The following is a 13,393-nucleotide window of genomic DNA, read 5'->3' on the forward strand; positions in this document are numbered from 1 at the left end:
GTCCATAATCAAGTTTGTTTTTATCTTTAAATTAAACTAGTTCATATGTTATAGTCATAGTTATATATATAGTTCATATAGCCAACTTTTATATACTTTTATATACTTTTTATATACAAGTGACAAATGACTATTAAGATGAGTTGTGGAACTATTTTGGAAGATGGATCTTTCTTACTAAAAAAATGTATCCCTTAATTGACATTTTGATGATTTAGCAAAAAGTGCTGATGAATATATCACTCTAAAACCTCTCAGGTGTTCTAGTGAGGATTTGGTTACTATGAAGTCCATAGCATATGATTTAAATAAGGTCATGTGTATAAGGACTTTTACATTGTGGAAGAGGCCACTACTATTAAGAAAAAATGTTTTATTATAAGATAATAGCAATCAGTCAGAATAATCTGTATCGATTTACTTCACTCTAAGAGAACAATTGGAACCAAGCCATGTGAGATGCTTCTTTTAGAATAACTTTGATTTGTTATCCATTTGTGTAAGTTTTCCTAATACGGTTAATGTGTAATAACTAAGCAACATTTTATCCATACATGTAAAAGATGCACTGTTAATGCATGAGCATGAATGTTTTTAAATAATTAAATGAATGGCAGGCATGTTAACACAAAAACATATTCAGTGTAAATTTCTTGAAAATTAGATTTTTTTTCTATTATGCAAATCAGTGCATAATTAATTAGCACTTTCCTCATTTGCATGCTGTAATACATTTTTAAATAAGTGGTGTAAGTATAGCCAGATCACTCCTTTTAGGTCATAGGTCATTCTGTTACAGCTGTACAACGGCTAAGTAAAAGACTTGTACACAATTCTGTGTAATGACACAAAACAGACTTTTTAACAGTATGATTATCTATTTATTCAATTTCTGAGGGTGCTGTGCCTGCTGACTCCTGCATGACCCTTCCTACCTCTTTATTGTCCTTGTGAGCGTTGTGTAACAAATCCCACGCCACCGCACTGCATCACTTGTTGCTGGCAGAGTGCCGCCGCATGCCGCTTAGCCAATTAACGGCAGAATAAAGCCAAACAGATTTCAACTGATAAATCTTTAATGATACGAGGGATTTTACACAAACGCACACTTGACAGTGCTAAATTAAAGTAAATACTGTGCATGATTAAAATTCCCCCGGCTGGGGGAAGATAAATGTTTGAATAATTTATCAGATTTAATTGACATGACTGTGATGTTGTAAACAGAAATGTTTTGATGTTCATAATACAGTTTGACAAGAAGATTTTTTCTTTTCATTTTTTTTTGTTTGGATTTAAGAAAGCTGCAATCAAAAATGATGACAAATTGTGTGTGTGTGTGTGTGTGTGTGTGTGTGTGTGTGTGTGTGTGTGTGTGTGTGTGTGTGTGTGTGTGTGTGTGTATATGTCTATGTCACATATCATAGTTGAAGCAATAAGCGATAGGAATATCAGACAGTTTTGACCTTGTGGGACATTAGCACACCCCCTCCACCCCTGTATTTACAAAAAGTACAGCTTTTAATGTCCTAAAAGAGATAAAAAAATAAAAATAAAAAAAAGACAAATGTATGTTGGGGTGATGATTGAGTGGTGCAAGGTGTATAAGAGAGGTATGGTAACTAATTTAAACTTCAGTCATGACTTCTGTAAATGAACTTTCAGTGCTCTGTATTTACATTTACATTAAGCTGCGGCTCAGACTTGGTGAAATGGGTAAAGCCACTGGGTATTTTATAATAAGCAATTTTAAAAAAGGTGTGAGAAGGGAGGAAAGGAGAGGAGGGAGGTGAGAGAAGCAAGAGTTGAGGAGTGTTCTGCAAACAGAACGGTACACAAAGCTCAGAGCCAGCCCCGGGCTAAAGCACTTTAGTTTAACCCTGGGAAGGCGATACTAAACAAGGGTGTAAATACAGCTGGAGAGTGATTATGACAGTGGGGACATGGCTCACAAGTACTTACCACACACACACACACACACACACACACACACACACACACACACACACACACACACACACACACACACACACACACACACACACACACAGCTGTAGAACTCTAGTACACACAATAAAGCATCACTTAGACTAGAGGCATGTGGAGAATATAAATTGCATGAAATTTCTAAGGCACCAGTTTGAGTTGTGCCAGAGGCACAGTGTCCAGCTCCTTTTTCAGATAAGCAGCATTCTCCCATCACTCTCTTCACCTGTCCTCTCTCTGCCCGCTAAACTTCACCATGCTATCTGTAAACAACAGGCTCACTCACCACCATAAATGAATACATCAAACTTTGATGGAAAGGCCTTGTCGGGCCTCTGTGGCCCTCAGTAGCGTGCGGCATGATACAATGTACACCTGCATACATGAATAGGAAAGAAGGGGGCCGCTGTTTGCCAGACTCTGTTGACTGAATTTTTAAAGCAGTAACTCAGATTTGATACTAGACCACAGCTCTGTAGATACACACAACAGAGACATGAGAAAGGGCCTTCTGCTTCAGTGCCGGCTCAAATATTCTCCTATGACAGGATGCAGCTTTAAACCAAATCACAGAGATGAAAAGAAGAACAAGATACAGATGGCATCCTGGGTCAAGAAAAATGCCCTATATGGATCAGGGGTCAATGATTGGTGTGGACCACAAAGTGTTTCAGCGGTTTAAACTGATTACTGGAAAATATAGCAGAATGCGTATAGTTTAAATGTTTGAATGTGACTGAACAAAGAAGTATGCACTTAAACTTGAAAAAGAAATCTGTTTCGAGTCCATAGCCTTAGTCAAAACTGGGAATGAAACAGCAGTGAAAAGCAAAACATAATCATTGTAAACTGATGCATTCTATTTACAGCAATAAACCTGTCACCAATGTTTATAAATCCTTTATAGAAATTGCATGTATTTCATGCGATCAAACATTTTAGAGGTGTAATTATGTGGGTGATGTAAAAAACATGTGGCCCTAAAAATTGCTTGTGAACACACGTCACCTCATGAGAACAACATGTGGTCATGAGAAAATAATCAATCATGTGTTCAAAATGGCATGTGAAAATAAATGAATCATCATGCGAAATCACGGGGGAAAATGAAACCACATGCCCTAGATGTGAAAAGTCCACTCTGTATGGAGAATGTGTGAAACCCTACATACTGAGTAAAAACCACATGTGAATTTCTGTGAGGGTCAGTCATGGTTATTTGGAGATGTGATAAAAAAGGATTTATATGAAGCTAAAACAAAGAGGATATATCGATACTAGGATGCCTAATACACACAAGCTGACACGCATACACTTGTGCAGACAAAAACAAAACATGAAGACATACTTCAAACGCTGAACATCTTATGCTAAATGAAGGCATTCATGTGGCGGCGCGCTTTATTAACTTTCAATCAATAAACATGCAGTCGAGGCGAGAAGTAATCAGGAAATGCAGCCAAATGGGCTGACAGCGTATCAAAGCACTGCGCTCAAAGGCAACAGCGAAGCCCTAACAAGCAGTTTATTACCGGTAGCTGTTACTGACATTAGTCAACACTGAGGAAGATAAAATGGAATAAGGAATGGTGCGTCAGAGAAAAGGCCCACAGGCGGTGAGCTCCTCGCACTCTCTTGATAACGGCACGTCGCCTCTTTGATATGATAACAAATATATGTTGCTGAAACACATCAAATGCGTAGAGAGCTCCGGCCATGGCATGGTGCACAAGTACTCGCTAGGATCAACTCAGTAAGCAGCGTAGGCCCTGTGGATGCTGCAGCATCTGATGCACTAAGCCACACTGGTGAATCAGTAATCCAAGGCTATTTACTGTATGTCTTTTGAAACTGTAATGATAATTGGCTCTCGTATATTACAGGTCTCTGGAGTGGTCCATAATACAGACTGCCTGTTTATTAGTTATGTGAGAGTGTATTCATACTGACCACACACTTGCAACAACATTTCTCTATATTCAGATCATTTACTCTCACCTACTTTCACAAAGTACAAACAAAGTGCAGAGAAGAGGGCAGATTGAACTCTGCTTCAGATTTGCTCACAGGCCTGTTTCCTTAAATCCAGGGCTTTCGCAATTTTTCTAGATAAATGTTGTGCAGTATGGCTTTCACATAAGGTTAAAATACTTCTTCAATTTCATCTTAAAATACATAATACAAAATACAAAAGTGACGACTTTAGTCATTTGAATTTGAATTTAGATTTTTTTATTTTGCTTTGATTTTATTTAAAGCATACTTACAGTGTAGTATAGTATACTACATTTATATTATGCAATACTAATAGGAGAAACCATTAAAAAGCCTAAAACGTCACTTTATCTAGTGTTTAAATGTGTTTTCTCTCTTTCTTTTCCATTAAACAACACAGTAGTTTTTCAAATATAAAAACTCTCCTGTTATAACGAAGTTTCTGTTAAAATATCAATTCTTTATATCTTTTTTTTTTCATCCTCTTACCCCAAGAATCCATCAAGATGAACTTGTTTCCAAATGTAGTTTAACTGCCTGTGGCTTTTGTTCCTTTATTTTTATTGTTCCATGTAATGTAGTATATTTTGGTTACAAAAACAACATACAAATACTACTGACTATTATTATTATTATTATTATTATTATTATTATTATTATTATTATTATTATTATTATTATTATTATTATTTTTATTTGCTCTGTGCACATCTGGTCATATTCAGAGTTTAGCTTTTTATGGAGATCAAGTGATGTCATGCAGTACATGAACATTTTGACATTGTGCATGTGTGTGTGTGTGTCTGTGTGTGTCCAAGTGTCAGGGGAAACATGACTCCATCACCCCTCAGGTATATTGAGAAGATGCTACAGAGGGAGAGCGGGAAAAAAATCTCATCTAAATAATTTTCTTGCCTTGTGGGCAGTTACATGCAAATATGAGATCAAACACAAATTGGGAAGTAAAAGTGAGATTGGTGTGAATATCATCAAGCTTGCAGAGTGGCTGGTGGACTACACGGGTGGAAAAAGGGCAGGATGCTGAACACCACTGAACATTCAGTGTGGAGAGATAATGTGTTTGTGTGTGTGTGAGTGTGAGTGTGAGTGTGAGTGTGAGTGAGAGAGAAAGAAATTGGACCAAGTGGACAGGATGTAAATGAAACATAACAGCTTAGTTAACACCTCTGGTGCAAATGCACGGGAGAAAATAGCCTGCTTCTGGTTTTATACATATCCATATGAGAACATGTAAGTGTTGGTATGGGGTCTATTTGCATAGATATTGTAAAATTTAATTGTCGTCTATCATATCTTAAATATTTTACTGCTACTCAAGTCAAGTCCAAAGTCTTGAAGCCACTACTTAGGTCAAGAACAAGCAGGTCCACAATTAGATGCTCGCAAAGAAAGTGTCTCCTCTGATTACTGAATTAAATTAAGGCACTCGAGCTACCATATTAATTAAATAAATATATTGAATAATAAACTTACTGTAATTAGCCGATATGACAGATCACACAAGTTTGGTTACCTTTTTCAAATCCTATGCGTTTTAATCCGTAAGCAAGTCTCAAATAAAAAAATGTATATCTTCTTCTTTCTTTTGGCTTTTCCTGTTAGGGGTCGCCACAGCGGATCCTCCGCATGTTTGATTTGGCACATGTTTTTACGCTGGATGCCCTTCCTAACGCAACCCTCCCCAATTTATCTGGGCTTGGGACCGGCACTGAAAGTGGCTGGGGTTGGTTCCCTGACCGGGGATCGAACCTGGGCTGCAGCTGTGGGAGCGCCGCATCCTAACCACTAGACCACCAGGGAACCCAAATAAAAAAATTCATATAATCAAACAAATTGTGACAAACTTAAATATATGTCCAGTCAATTCAAGTCCTGCATTCAAATGTTACATCTACTGTATCTGGTCAAATTTCTTCAAATGTCATATTTAAAAAACCTTTAGTGCTGAACAGAAAGGGCTTTCATTACCTAATCTGCCTTTAACATTGCTTAATCAGTTGTGCTCTTCGAGGATTTTCTGTTAATTAAAAGATTTGTGCTGCGATAATTGAATAAGAAATACTTTCTATTTGAGATCTCATTAAGTGACATTGAAAGGCACGGCAGAACTTGTGTTCTGACACAAAAATGGGAGACCATTCCTCTAAATGTCATTTGGTTTAATCTTAAAAGAGTTGTGCCATTTGAAACTGAGTAGTCATGAGAACAGTGAGGTCACTGGACAGCAGAAGGACAGAGCAAAGCACCATCATCTCCACTCGTTCACCCATTCACAACTTCAGGCTGAGAGAGAAATAATCTCTTAATCCTCCTCTCATTTTTTATTTATTGTAGATCTCTCTCTGTCGGTCTGAGACCTCTCTCTCTCTCTCTCTCTCTCTCTCTCTCTCTCTCTCTCTCTCTTTCTCTCTCTCTCTCTCTCTCTCTCTCTCTCTCTCTCTCTCTCTCTCTCTCTCTCTCTTGCTTTCTCTCTCTACACACGTTATCTATCTGTCTGTCCATCTTTCCACGCCTCATTATTGCCAATCATTTGAATGCTGAGTGCCCAATGTCACCTGCTCTATATTCTGATTACTTCATGCAGGAATTAGTATGTATATTTAATGCAGGGTTTTCCTTTTTCTTTTTCTTCTCCATCTTGATGAGTACTGCGAGGAGAGGAGGAAAGGTTGGGCTCGCCTGTCTGGCAGATATGCCAGCATCGGCCTAATAAATGACAGCGGATTTATGCATCTGTATTCTTTTATTTATAAAAAAAATAGCAAGCCGGATGATACTCTGATATTAATAATACAAGTGGATCCACTTTGATTAGGCCTGCGCAGAGAGGCGCGCATATTCAGCATTACAATTAAATCTTGTGATGTGAAATGGGAATGACACGCTAATGAAGCGAGCCAGCGAGCCTGAACCGAGTCTGTCCAACATCATTATGGGATATCTTAGATGAAGAGTAATTATACGAGGAACACTGAAATGTCATTAAAAATCTTCAGTAAGTGATTTAACCCACTATTCCTATGTAATGCCATCTCTTGCTCTCTCTCTCTCTCTCTCTCTCTCTCTCTCTCTCTCTCTCTCTCTCTCTCTCTCTCTCTCTCTCTCTCTCTCTCTCTCTCTCTCTCTCTCCCCCTCTCTCTCTCTCTTTTTCTCTCTCACTCCAGGACAGAAAAGTTCCTTTTCAGAAGTTCCAACGCAAAATTGTAGCCCTTCAAACACTCCGGGATTTTCCCAGACAGACACAATCAATTGTCCTAACTTAATTTGGCGCATCAGAACTCAGTGGTGGCTTGATGTAATTGAAACTGTTTTTTAAAAATTTCAGATGAATTGCCAATTAGATCCTGATCACAGACCTAAGCACTGGCTGAAACTGAAAGCAATATCACTCCTGAGATTTTAAAATATGTATTTAATAGATGTTCATTTATGAGATTTCTCACTCCTCCAGCTATATTTAGGACGAATAGATTAGGATTCAGATTATTAATCAAATAATAACAACACAATTGTTCACTAAATTATATTGATTTGTGAACAGTGTTTGTATGTGTATATATGTGTCCCCCTGTGTCTTTGTGTGACAGAAACAAGAGATGTGTGTATCTGAAGTGTGTCCATGAATGTGACTTTTTAAGGACTCAAAAGATCAAATGTCTTATAGATACAATAGTATAGTATGTTCTTGGGGTCACAAAAAATGTGCTGAAAACAAGATGTTGTTTTTAACATTTGATGCAGCACTGGACTTTTAAAAAAGAAATAGCATATGTGTGTGTGTGTGTGTGTGTGTGTGTGTGTGTGTGTGTGTGTGTGTGTGTGTGTGTGTGTGTGTGTGTGTGTGTGTGTGTGTGTACAGTGAGGAAAATAAGTATTTGAACACCCTGCTATTGAGCTAAGGACCTCAAACAGGTGCATCTAATTTAGGATAATAAATGTAGTGGAGGTGGACATTTTAAAGGCAGACTAACAGGTCTTTGAGGGTCAGAATTCTAGCTGATAGACAGGTGTTCAAATAGTTATTTGCAGCTGTATCATACAAATAAATAGTTAAAAAATCATACATTGTGATTTCTGGATTTTTTTTTTTAGATTATGTCTCTCACAGTGGACATGCACCTACGATGACAATTTCAGACCCCTCCATGATTTCTAAGTGGGAGAACTTGCAAAGTAGCAGGGTGTTCAAATACTTATTTTCCTCACTGTATGTGTGTGTGTGTGTGTGTGTGTGTGTGTGTGTGTGTGTGTGTGTGTGTGTGTGTGTGTGTGTGTGTGTGTGTGTGTGTGTGTGTGTGTGCGTGTGCGCGTGTGTAGACAAAACCTCACCATCGTCACAATGTTTTACACTTTCACACCTGTTCTACCAGAAATCTACACAAATAGTTTTTCAAACACATTTAGTTTTATGCCTTATATAAGACATTTCTTTCAGCAGGTTTATCTTATTTATTTTCCCAAAACCTGACACATACCATTTTTTGGGTTTTTTTTGTTTGTTTTTTACAAAAATGTTTCTAATACTCTGTGGAAATAATAAAAATAGTGTAGTCGCACTTCCTGTATAATAAGTACGTGTGCTTCTCCAGTGTGTGAGCAGGTGCAGTGATCCCACATGAAAGCCTGGGTCTCTGTGCCGGGGCTGATGAGCACATCAGTATCATGACCAGCAAAACAGGAGGAGAGATACTGTGCATTAGTGTCCCTACTGTCCCTGAGGGGGGACCGAGAGAGAGAGAGGGAGAAAGAGAGAGAGAGAGAGAGAGAGAGAGAGAGAGAGAGAGAGAGAGATCAAGAAAGAAAGAGAGGAAAAGAGAAAGAGAGAGGGAGAGAGAGGAGGCTATCCAACCCAAACGTGCCTTGCAGCCATGCAATTATTTTTTGCATTGCATTCCAATATCAGGTCGGGAGCAATGCAAATTATTTAAGACATACTTTTTTTCTGGAACTGCAATTATAATAATGATGATCTCAATTAGCGTTGCCATCACCTTGGACTATTTAGTGGCCGATTGCGCTGCCTGAGGGTGCCTTCTGCTGCAGACATGCTGTCAGAGTCAAGAGGAGAGAGACTGTTCTGGGCAATGAACCCAGAACCTTAATATACCATGATTCTCTTCTGCAATCATACAAAATCATAAGGGCCAATCATAAGGTCCATTCTGGGCCATATGTAAAGTTATGCACTTTAGAAAATTTGAATATTTACAATATTTTTGCCTTATATGATGGCAACAATATTTCAGCTTTCTGTAGTGTTACTGCTTTACAGTTCCCTTGTTCAATCCTTAGCTCGAGATTACAGACTGTGTAGAGTTTCTAGCTTTGTCCCTGGGTCAGTTTGTGTTTTATTTCGGTTCTTCAATTTCCTCCATAGTACATGCAGGTGGACTGGGGACTCCAAATTGTGAATGAGCGTGTGATGGTATGTGTTTGTATGCAGGATGTCCCATCCAGTGAGTATTCCTGCTTCATGTCCAGTGTTCTCAGGACAGGCTTTTGAGCCACGATAGACCTAAAAAGGGTAACGAGAATGCTGATGATTATTCATGAATAAATGTATATCTGAGCAAATGATTGATGGTCTAATATTGCCAGATTTGTGGGTTTTAATGAAATTGTGATTGTGGGTTGATATATTTGTTGTGGATTGATTTTTTTTTTCGTGTATAGATTGTGGGTGGTTGATATTTAGCATGCTTTAAAGTCTGTATTTTTCTGCCATATTTGAACTGGTTTTATTGACTCAAGTCTCAAAACTCTGCCTTTAATCCAGCCCAAATACAACAATGAACTCATCTGAATTCAGCTGCCAGAACACACTCACCTCTCAGCCCTGATTAGACCATATCTCAGGAATGATATGGAGCAGAACTTACAGTTAAGCCACGTTTGGTGTGAAATTGAAATGCCACACAAGCATTAGACATGGCTTGTTGCATTTGAGCCATTTTTGCCCAGACCCCAAACATAACAAAAAACCTAAATGTTAGTTTTCATAACTAAGGTTTTTCATAGCACACAATTGTATACATTTACTACAAAAATATTTTACATCTACTACACAATTTTGCTTGCAATTTTTAAAATATTTAATGATTTTGGCATTATCCTTATTCTCATGTTGTAAATAAACCATGAAAATTTGTTTTCATGTTTTTCATTCGTTTTTTTTTATTATTTTTTTTTTATTTGTAAAATAAAATGTGATTTCATATATGCTTCATTTTCATGTGATTTAAAAAAAAATAGGAGTATAGGATTATTTTCACGTGGGTACGCTTTTTTCACATCAATAATTCAATTTCACAGCTGATCTCATATTCTACACATAATGTCACATGTTGACTTCACACATGCAATTCAATACCATAATACAATGAAATGCACCATCACATTTTTCCCCCACACACATGTAATCGCTTATATAAAATGTAAGTGACTTTTTGGGCTCTTATGTACCTAACTGACCAATGGTAAAAACTAATAAATTTGATTTAATGAACCAAAGTCTATTTCTTCAAGTGTGAAATGCACATTGACCCATTTCAGAATTCCCTCTTTATCTATCTCTCTGTCTGTGCCTGTCTTCTTCTCATACTGTTTAAAGTGCCTTCCTCTTCAGTGTGTGGTACAGAAGCCTCGCACCACTACCCCTTTCTTTTATTCATTGCACTGTAAATAACTCCACTTTATGAAAAGCAGCCAGTGTGACTCACGGCTACGGCTAACCACAACACATTATTATTTCATGGCCTTTGAAAGAGGGGTCTGTAGTGTTGCTCACACTTTAATGTCTGCACTCTCTCTGATGTTGTGTAGTACACAGCGCCCCTTGTTGCGTGCCGTATGCCATCCCTCACTTGAATTCACAAACACTTCCAAGTGCATAAATAGCACAGAAGAAGAAAAAGCGAAAGAAGAAGACGAGTGCCCCCAGAGCTGGTGTACTGGAACTCTGTATAACAGCCCCACTAAGACTACCAGCTGTTGCCACCGGGGTGAGGGGAGAGAGGAGAGGGGTAAGGGGTAAGAGGGGACAGGAATAGGGAGGAGGTGGGGGATGAAACTGCTTCTGATTTTAGCAGGAAAAAAGCACAACAGTTAGATATGTATGGACGGGTTCTTCGGGACCTGTTAGAGCAGTCTTTAAGGAAAAGCCAATCCCCCTTAGACTAAAGGAATGGACAGGGACTGAGACTGAGCCATCAGTTATAGTGGGACTGGTGTAAATGGTAATGAGACTCTGAGTCTTACACCAGAGACTATGGCTGGTTTTAGACTTTCACTTGAATTCTATATCAGACTGAGCAACAACGTGTTTTCCATGTCAGATTATGTGATGCAGATCCTCTAACGATCGACTATATATATATATATTCTGCTCACGTCATTAATCATCATGATCCTGGCCCATGTAGAAAACGTTTCATAACAGATAAATTGTTCAAAATGAGCTTGAGGGAATTCTGGTGTGGAAGCTTGTATGTAGTTTGGGGGCCGTTATTGCAACATGGAGGATGTTTTTGGTTGATTTTATTCAAAGTGTTTTTAGTTGAAACAAAACATTTAATGATGTGAGAAAAAATCTTCTTTTTCTTGTGCCAAAAATCTTTTCAATGCCTTTCTATTAAAACGGTTTCTGGAATCTCTTCTTCTGCTTAGCTTTGTCGGTCAGGTATTCCTTATCAACATCAGTACAAACTACACTGAACATTTAACATGCAAATTGATCACTTTTGCCACCATCTGCTGTGGGCATCTCAGATAAATGTCTACCACGGTTTGTTATTGACTTAAAATAAATAGAGCTACCAAAGTTGTAATTATTACCATTATGTTGGATGTGCACTCACCACGTAATCACGAGATTCCCGACAAGACCTGAAGGCAGCCTATAATCGCTACCATTCTAAGCACAGAACACTGGACTGACTGCACTAACGAGGTGCATTTAATTATCTGTGCTGTTGGTTGCAATAACCATAAAGGAAGTGAGGGATTAACGTTTTATTTCACTTGCATAATAATTGCACAGTCACCATAAAGAGGGCCCACTGGACCCCAGCAAAACATTACTGACTGTGTAACGAGCATTTCAGTTCAGGTTGCTAGCTATGCTACACTTGCTGCAAGAGTTTAAGTTATTGCTTTGTCAGAGCTGAAATGGGGAGTGTCCAACAAGAATGTTAATCTCCCAACTGTCTTGCATGTAGACTTATCTTTAATACTTGCTTTTTGTATTTGAACACTGAAATCTAAAAAAACATGTTTACCAGGTTCATTATACAGTATAGATAAAAGTTTGTGAACAGCTGACTGTATGTGCTTCTGGAACAATTCGCTCCACATTTAGTCCGCATTTGCTGTTATAATATGAATGTGTTCCACTAGATTTGTGGTCATTCAGCCTCCAGGGTGTTAGTAAAGTGAGGTATTGATGCAGGGTGAGGAGACCTGGGGTGCAGTCAGCATTCCAATTCATCCTAAAGGTATTTAATAGGGCTAAGGCCAGAGCTTTATAGCAGGATACTCAAGATGTTCCACTTCAACCCATGTAATGCATAGCTACATATTTCAGATATGTTATAATATATCCTATATAGCCTTCTCTGTTCTTACACTCTCTGACCATTTAATCAGATTATGTTGCAATACTGTGAGCTTTTTGCCAATACTGTTGACTTGGGCAGGTGGTAGAACACTCTGAGCACTGACATGCACATGGTAGTGGCTGGTATAATTTTTTTAGACACACTTACTTTGTTGAAGTACTGTGTAGGTGTACAGCTGGCCATTTTTGCTTAGAAAAAATTTGTGTTAATCATCCTTTAGCTTTTACTTCTTCCATGTCAGTTTCTGAACCCATGATATTTTTGGTCTTAATCTAAAGTTCTGACAAGTAGATAAAGTTTAATAATCTGGTCAACACACACACACACACACACACACACACACACACACACACACACACGCATACACACACACACACACACACACACGCACACACACACACACACACACACACACACACACACACACACACACACACACGCATACACACACACACACACACACACGCGCACACACACACACACACACACACACACACACACACACACACACACACACACACACACACACGCGCACACACACACACACACACACACACACACACACACACACACACACACACGCACCAAAGTTCTACTACAATGTTAGTTTACGATCTGGTCAGTGGAGACGCCCTTTTTATCTCTAAGACAAATCTGTCTAGCCACAGTTGGGCCACAATCAGAAGGAATACCTACAGTATTTAGAAGATTAAACCAAACACAGTGCACATGGTGCTACGGCTCATTGTAATAAAACAAAAAATGCATACGCTCTC

The sequence above is a fragment of the Silurus aristotelis genome (assembly GCF_946808225.1).
Source record: "Silurus aristotelis genome assembly, chromosome: 24".
NCBI classification, from domain to species: domain Eukaryota; kingdom Metazoa; phylum Chordata; class Actinopteri; order Siluriformes; family Siluridae; genus Silurus; species Silurus aristotelis.